A 7,898-nucleotide genomic window follows, 5' to 3' on the forward strand; every position below is an offset into this window, starting at 1 on the left:
AGTAAACTCAGGGGCTGAGCCTGCCATTTTTGGTGGCTGTTTGGGGGTTACATATGCTAATGATGAGCAAGCAAAGAAAAGCACGAGTATGTAGCAAACTGAAACAGAGAGGCTTTCCCTGAGCCCCTTGTCAAAAACTGTAAGCCCTCAACCCCACCCTCTTCTCTCCATCCCATCTTCTCTAACCCTAAATCCACTTTTCCCCCTTCAACTTCATGTTACTTATTTGTTTGCTTACTTCTGTCTCCCTCTTCCATTTCTCTATTGCTGCACAAAAACATCACCCCAAAACTTAAGAGCTTTAAAACAAAAACACTCATCTATTTTTATCCAAATCTGCAATTTTGAAAGGCATTACCCTGATCCCCAATGTCTAGGGTCTCGGTTTGGGACTAAAACCTGATCATGTCTCTTTTCCATGCATCGTTCTCCACAAAGCCTTGGGCTTCTGTTGAAGGAGATGATTGGTGGGCTGTGACCACTGGTTGATCTTTGAGCTGGACTCAGGCAATCAAGTTTCCTCACCTGCTCCCCTATCCTTGCAATGTATACACTCTGCCTCCTGTTCCCCTCCTGTTCCTCCCCTGTTCAGACAGTGGGAGCTGTCCGAATGATGAAGCCTTGAGGGAGTAGGGTGTTGTTGAGACCATCTGGACAGTATACGTGACAACCCAGTTAAGGCTTCTGTATAAACTTTTAAGAATTGGCTGGGGGACTTCCCTGGTGGCACAGTGCATAAGACTCTGTGCTCCCAATGCAGGGGGCCCAGGTTCGATCCGTGGTCAGGGAACTTGATCCCACATGCATGCCGCAACTAAGGAGCCAGCGAGCCGCAACTAAGGAGCCCACCTACTGCAACTAAGAACCAGCGCAACCAAAATAAATTTTTTTTTAAAAAGAGACCTTTAAAAAAAAAAAAAGAATTGGCTGGCAGGGATAGAGATCTTCTAATCTTTCAGCGCCCAAGACAATCCTAGTAAGTTCCCTTGCCTCTTAAAGTTCCCTTGCCATCTACCAATTTAGAGTGGCCTGCCTCTTTCTTTACTCTCTCCTTAGTGAGGGAGGGGAGTCAGTTTGTAAACCAGCAGCTTCCTCACAACATGGCAGCCCCAGAGTTGTCAGCCTTCTCACTCACAGCTCAAGTCTCCCACACAGGGTTCTCAGAGGCCCAGAAGGGAGCTGCAAGCCTTCTGCTGACCTAACCTCAGAATCCCCCGAACATTACTTTGGCCTCATGCTGTTGGTCAGCCTAGTCACTAAGTCCAGATTCCAGGAGAGGGGTAGATACACTTCTCAATGGGCAGAATAGCTGGGATATAAAAGGTCTCAGTTTAGTCTTAAAAATTGTGTTTGGGGGCTTCCCTGGTGGCGCAGTGGTTGAGAGTCCACCTGCGATGCAGGGGACACGGGTTCGTGCCCTGGTCCAGGAAGTTCCCACATGCCGCGGAGCGGCTGGGCCCGTGAGCCATGGCCGCTGAGCCTGTGCATCCGGAGCCTGTGCTCCGCAACGGGAGAGGCCCCAACAGTGAGAGGCCCGCATACGGCGGAAAAAAAAAAAAATTGTGTTTGGAATTCCCTGGTGGTCCGGTTGTCAGGACTCCGCGCTTCCACTGCAGGGGGCCCAGGTTCAATCTCTGGTCAGGGAGCTAAGATCCTGCAAGATGCCTGGCACGGCACAAAAAAATAAACAAAAGTGTGTTTGTCTCACTGTCTAAAAACAAAATGAGAGTTCAATGGATTAAATGGACTATTTCAGAACTCGTGAATTGACTATTAAACATAATCGACTATTTTTAACACATTTTAAGTGTTTTAAATGTTTCAAGTGTTTTAAAATACTTTGTGGGGGAGTTCCCTGGTGGCCTAGTGGAGTCAGGCTTTCACTGCCTGACCCAGCGTTCAGTCCCTGGTCGGGGAACTGAGATACCATAAGCCACGCCGCACAGCCAAAATAAAACAAAAAACTTTTGTGTTTGCCGGTATTATATACTAAACTCCAGCACTGAACAATTTATAAAGTGGAAGAAGTTTGTAGTACTACTTTGCCCTGTTTAATTCAGTGTTAAAATCTTGACTTTTTTTTCCTTTGGTTTTCACCAGGTTTAGTTGTTGTGTGTTTTGAAGCAGTTCATGTATTGAAGTAGTTGATGAGACGCTAACTCAAGAGGACGCCACGAACAAAACGATCGCTTTTAAGTTGATTGGGGAAATCTTACTATGTAACTGCTTAATCGGGGTGGGGAGGAGGGAAAGGTCCTCATAATAACCATGCCCAGTGGGGATGAGTTCAGTCGGGCTGCGAAACCAAAACCAGAAGGTGAGACCAGACCCGAGCCCTGACTCACACCCTCAAATGCCTGGCACCAGGCGCCCCGAACTCCAGCCGTCCCCATCGCCCCTCCAGGTCCCGACTCTTCGCCGCTCACCCACGTCACCCGGACCACCGACGGCGACGTGTCTCCGTTGGGAATTAGAAGGTCCCACATCCACCACAGAGGACGTGGCGTACATCTAGAGAAACCTGGAGGTCAAGGAAACCTGCCCTAGGTTCCTCAAGGCCACACAAGCCGAAGAGAAAGTGACAAACTAGAAACCCGCCTGAGGGCTAACTATCCCCAAACACAGTGATTTCTCAATGGAAATGACAAGGTTCACTCGACCTGTCTGCCTATTTCTCTACCATAAAAGACATATTGACCTACCTCACAGGGGTGTTGTGAGGATTAATAAATGTTGGTACAGTGCTTTGGAAATGTGAAGATGCTGTGTAAATGCTAAAAAAAATAGCAAGTTCAGAGCAAAAAGCGACACAATTTTTCACACATCCGTCAGCTAATGTGTTTCTACGGAGGTGGCCTTTTTCTGGGAAAGAAGTACAGTGGAAAGTACATCCCTTGGCCCTTTGGTTCACTGACGGGGTGGGCGTAGACAGGAAGCAGCAGTTGTGTGCTGCACGTGAGTGTGGGGAGGTGAGGGGTGCTTACTAAACACATGTATTAATGAGTGGATGACTGTCCGAGGGTCTTCTCACTGACAAAACGTACAGATAAGGGAAAGAATGTATGTTACTCCGTCGAGGTCATACGGGAGAGATTTCCTTTGTACGTCCAGAACAATTGAAAGGTTTATTCCATAGCTCACTGCTAGTCCCTGATAAAAATAGCCAGCCCTGGTGAGTTGTGGCATTCGTAAAACTTCTTAACCATCTCCTGCCTGAAGGCCGCAAAGGTGCGACGGGAAGACGCCTAGTGGCAGAGACAAGCCAGCAATGGGCAGTCTGGGGTTTCCCTCGGATGATGCTTTATGCTCTGCAACCCAGGCTGTGGAAATGGCCTGGGGAGTCAACGTTGGCTGCGGTGGGAAGCAAGGGACTGAGGGATTAGGAGTTTATGCGGTGAGAGTGGAGGATGGCAGGAGAGGAAATTTGTGAGAAAAAAGAAAGTGTGTCAGGGCTTCCCTGGTGGCGCAGTGGTTGGGAGTCCGCCTGCCGATGCAGGGGGACACGGGTTCGTGCCCCGGTCCGGGAGGATCCCACATGCCGCGGAGCGGCTGGGCCTGCGAGTCCGGAGCCTGTGCTCCGCAACGGGAGAGGCCACGGCAGTGAGAGGCCCGTGTACCGCACACACACACACACACACACAAAAGAAGTGTGTCAAGCCTATCTGTAGGTCAGTGAGGCTCCAACTGGGGGAGAAAGTGTTTACAATATTCTTAATGTTCCGTAGTAAAACTATGGAAGTTCAGGTCAAAATGATGTTTCTCTTCCGGTGTGTGTGGGGGTGGGGGGCGGCGGGGTTGTTGCAAGGAAAACTGCTGAGAGGCGCAGAGCTATTCAATACTGTAAAAATAAGAAGTGAGGGTCTTCCCTGCTGGCGCAGTGGTTTAGAATCCGCCAGCCAATGCAGGGGACACGGGTTCGAGGACTGGACCGGGAAGAGCGCACCTGCTGTGGAGCAACCAAGCCCGAGGGCCACCGCTACGGAGCCCGCGCGCCTAGAGCCAGTGCTGCCCAACAAGAGAAGCCACCGCAATGAGAAGCCCCCGCTCGCCGCAACTAGAGAAAGCCCGGGTGCAGCAACGAAGACCCGACGCAGCCAAAAATAAAATGAATTTATAAAAAATTAAAAAATAAGTGAAATTCTGTGTTTCGCTGCTGCTGGATAGAAGAGTATCAGGATCAGCTCACCAACCCTCGGCTTGCACATTCCCGGTGACATTATAGAAAAAGCGGAGCCCCGGTTCGAGCCCTGGGCGGGGAAGACCCCACGTGCCACGGAGCAACTAAGCCCGTGCGCCGCAACTACTGATCCTGCGCTCTGGAGCCCGCGAGCCACAACTGCTGAGCCCCCGGGCGCTCTAGCGCCCCTGCTCCGCAACAAGAGAAACCACTGCAATGAGAAGCCCCCACCCCCCACAACTAGAGAAGGCTTGCGCGCAACAGTGAAGACCCAAACGCAGCGAAAAAAGAATAATAAATATGTATAAACCCCGTTTTATAGGTTAGATACATAGAGCAAATTGGTCGTTGCCAAGGGTGGAGAAACGGTGGGAGGTTGCTAAAATCTGTGGTAGGGCACGTGAAGAGACACAAATCCCACTCATAAATAAGTCATGAGGACATAATGTACAGCATGATAAACTGAGACTGAAAAATAAATTTTAAAAAATGAAGCTACAAAACACAGAGGAGAGCACAAAGGCAGTCCCCCAGTGCCATAAATTATGCAGTTCCGTTTCCCACACTTAGGGAAATCACAACGGTCAACATCCGCAGAACAATGAGTAAGCTTCGCTCTGGGTGTGACCACTCGTACCTCGAGTCACGGCGAAAACTTGCTGAGGAAGTCTGTATTTCGTTTTTAAATTAAGCCTGAGATCGGTAACTTTTACCCATGTGGATGGATGCGTATACATATTTTTTTGTATGTATGGGTCTCTGGCCCTCCATGGCCGTCGGGTAGCGCAACCCCAGTTTCCCAACCGGAGACTGAAACCAAGCCTAGAGCAGGGATAATAATCACTGGGCCCTCACAAAACACCGTGTTTCTTTCATTCTATCTTTTAAACGAGGTGATTCTCAACATTGCCTCAGTTTCATGATCGTTCGCCCCTCGGACGTTACTTCAAGATACCGAGTTTAATGCTCTACACCGTAAACCCTCCTTACTCAACTACTTCACATGTAGTGTTTCGTACCTGTTAGTTCTGTGCTCTCCCCCTACTTCTCCGAACTCCGTTCCCGAGGACTGCGGATGCTCCTATTCTGGAACAAGCACAATTACGTCATTTCTCGGATTCACAAGGCATAACGCCGTTCTTCCTTACGTTACTCATTTATTGTAATAAACTGCTTTCGCTCGTATTATTTGCATTACAGCAGCGGATACTTCTCTGCTCCGTTGCTTCGCAGCTGATTCCCTTACTACCCTCCGGCGGCTCAAACTACTGGCGAGAAACCGCAGTAAACAGAAAACGCATCGACGACAGAAAACCATTTAGTGGTTGAAATAACAGTACCCAAACCGGAAATCACCCCGTCACATTTTATCTTACTACGCAGCTCACCACACTGCAGTCTTTCCACAGGCGCACGGCAGGACTTTTACAGAAACACCTTTCACAGTACCAACAGCCACACGCGGACACTACACTAAACACCCCAACCAAGGAAGACAGAAGCGTGCCGAAATAACGGATTGCTCGCTAACGAAAACCGGAGAGTCTGCCATTAGACCACCACAGACATCAGGGGAAAGCGCGAACGCAGTCCCCCACTACCACAAATTATGCAGTCGAGTTTCCCACATTTGGGGAAATCGCAGGGGTCAGCACATCCGGAGTGCAATGGATAAGCCTCGCCCTGGGAAAACCACCTTCGTGATCATGGTATCTCCCCTGCCAGGTAAGTATGAGTCACCGGGCTCCCCCTCGTCCCTCACCCTCGCGATCGCCCACCTCTTCACGCACGCTCACTTCCCTCACGCCCTCTCCGTGCACTCCGCCCCTGCATGCCCCTCGCTCCGGCTTCGCCCACCCCGAGAACAACCTCGCGAGTCCTCGGCTGTCCACACGCAGGACGCGGAAGCCCAGCCGGTGTGGGACCAGCAGCCTCTGCGCGCCTCCCTATCTGCATACGCCACGCCCCTCTCCGGAAGTCCCGCGCAGGCTGAGGACAGCAGGGAGAACGCAGGAGGGATCTGCTCAGAGTCTTCGACTTAAAATGAACATTAGGTTCTTGTTTAAAGTTAGATTGAGGGGTTTCACTTTTCGCACCGTCTATGTCTAACCTTTTCCCCACTGGTTAATCGCTATGTTTGGGGGCAGTTAGCCCTCGGGCGGCTTTCTAGTCTGTTACTTTCTCTTTGGCTTGTGTGACCTCGGGGAGCTTAGGGCAGGTTTCCTTGACCTCCAGGTTTCTCTAGATAGGACCCAGGCGGAGTGGGACCAGCAGCCTCTGTGCGCCTCCTCATCTACACACGCCACGCCCCTGCCGGGACCTTTTCGGCGTCCCGTTCTTTCCCGCGGGAGATACGGACCTACTAATTCCCGACCGAGATGCGCCGGTGTCTCCGGAGGGAGGGCGTGGGCGAGCGGCGACGAGTCGGGACCTGGAGGGGGGACCCGGGAAGACAGGAGCTCGCGGCGCCCGGCGCCCTGCAGTTCAGGAGCAGGTCGGAGCTCGAGTGTGGTCTCACCTTCCTTTCAGTGAAAATGACACGGAACACAATGTCAATCAAATGTTAAATAGTAAGATCAGAGTTTCGTCATCAGTTTAACATGAAGTTGTTTTAGTCCTCATCCATGATCTTTCGTTCAGATTATGTAGTAATCGAATCTTGCAACAGCAAAGAAAAACGAACGGAGACTATCGGGGCAAAGCGTTCCTGCAAGGGGTAGATGTGTGGGCCGGGAACGGGTGTTGAACGGTTTCCGAAAATCGAGTGCACGGAAATGTCACGTTCTCGTCCTGAGGGACTAGGCTGCCTCTTTCAGCCGCCCGGGTTTGTCTTTTCCTCTTCCATACGTGAAGATTCTTTCTCGAGATCAAGTGGATCCTCCCCAGACGTGAACAAAACGATTTCAACTATTGTGTGTCGACTTCCAGTGGGCCTTGTGCTGCATTATACTACTGTGGTCGGTGCTACGGAGCAAAGCGAGGCTAGACACAGGACTGGAGACTATAGGGTCAGGGAAGGTTTCCTGAGGTCCTAACTGCGAAAAGATCAGAGGAAACGTATTGTAGCACCCTTTTTTTCTTTTTTGGCTGCGCCGTGGGGCATGCGGGATCTTAAGTTCCCCAACCAGGGATGGAACCCACGCCCAGCTGCAGTGGAAGCGGGGAGGCTTAACCACACCACTGGACCGCCAGGGAAGTCCCAAGCACCCTTTTTTGATTACTGGTTGTCTCAGGAAGTTTCCTTTCTTAGTGTGTGTTTCCTAAAAATAGAGCATCTTCTTATCTAACCCCAGGATAATTATAAAAATCAAGAAATTAACATGGATGCAATATTATTATTTACTCTATAAACATTATTCCATTCCTATCAATTGTCTCAGGAATGTCCTTTATAGCAAAGGAAAATTCAAAATCACATGTTGCATTCTGTATCCTGTCTCTTTAACCCATTTTAATCTGAAATAATCCCCAGGCCCATCGTTTTATTTCATTATGCAGGCATTTAAAAAAATTACAGGCCAGTTATTTTGTAGAGTATCCTTGGTTTTTAGGTTGTCCTGTATTTCCTCATAATTACATTCAAGTGTGCTTTCCACCCCCGCCCCCTCCCGGTACGCGGGCCTCTCACTGTTGTGGCCTCTCCCGCTGCGGAGCACAGGCTCCGGACGCGCAGGCCCAGCGGCCATGGCTCACAGGCCCAGCCGCTCCGCGGCATGTGGGA

Source organism: Hyperoodon ampullatus (assembly GCF_949752795.1).
Source record: "Hyperoodon ampullatus genome assembly, chromosome: 3".
Taxonomy (NCBI): Eukaryota; Metazoa; Chordata; class Mammalia; order Artiodactyla; family Ziphiidae; genus Hyperoodon; species Hyperoodon ampullatus.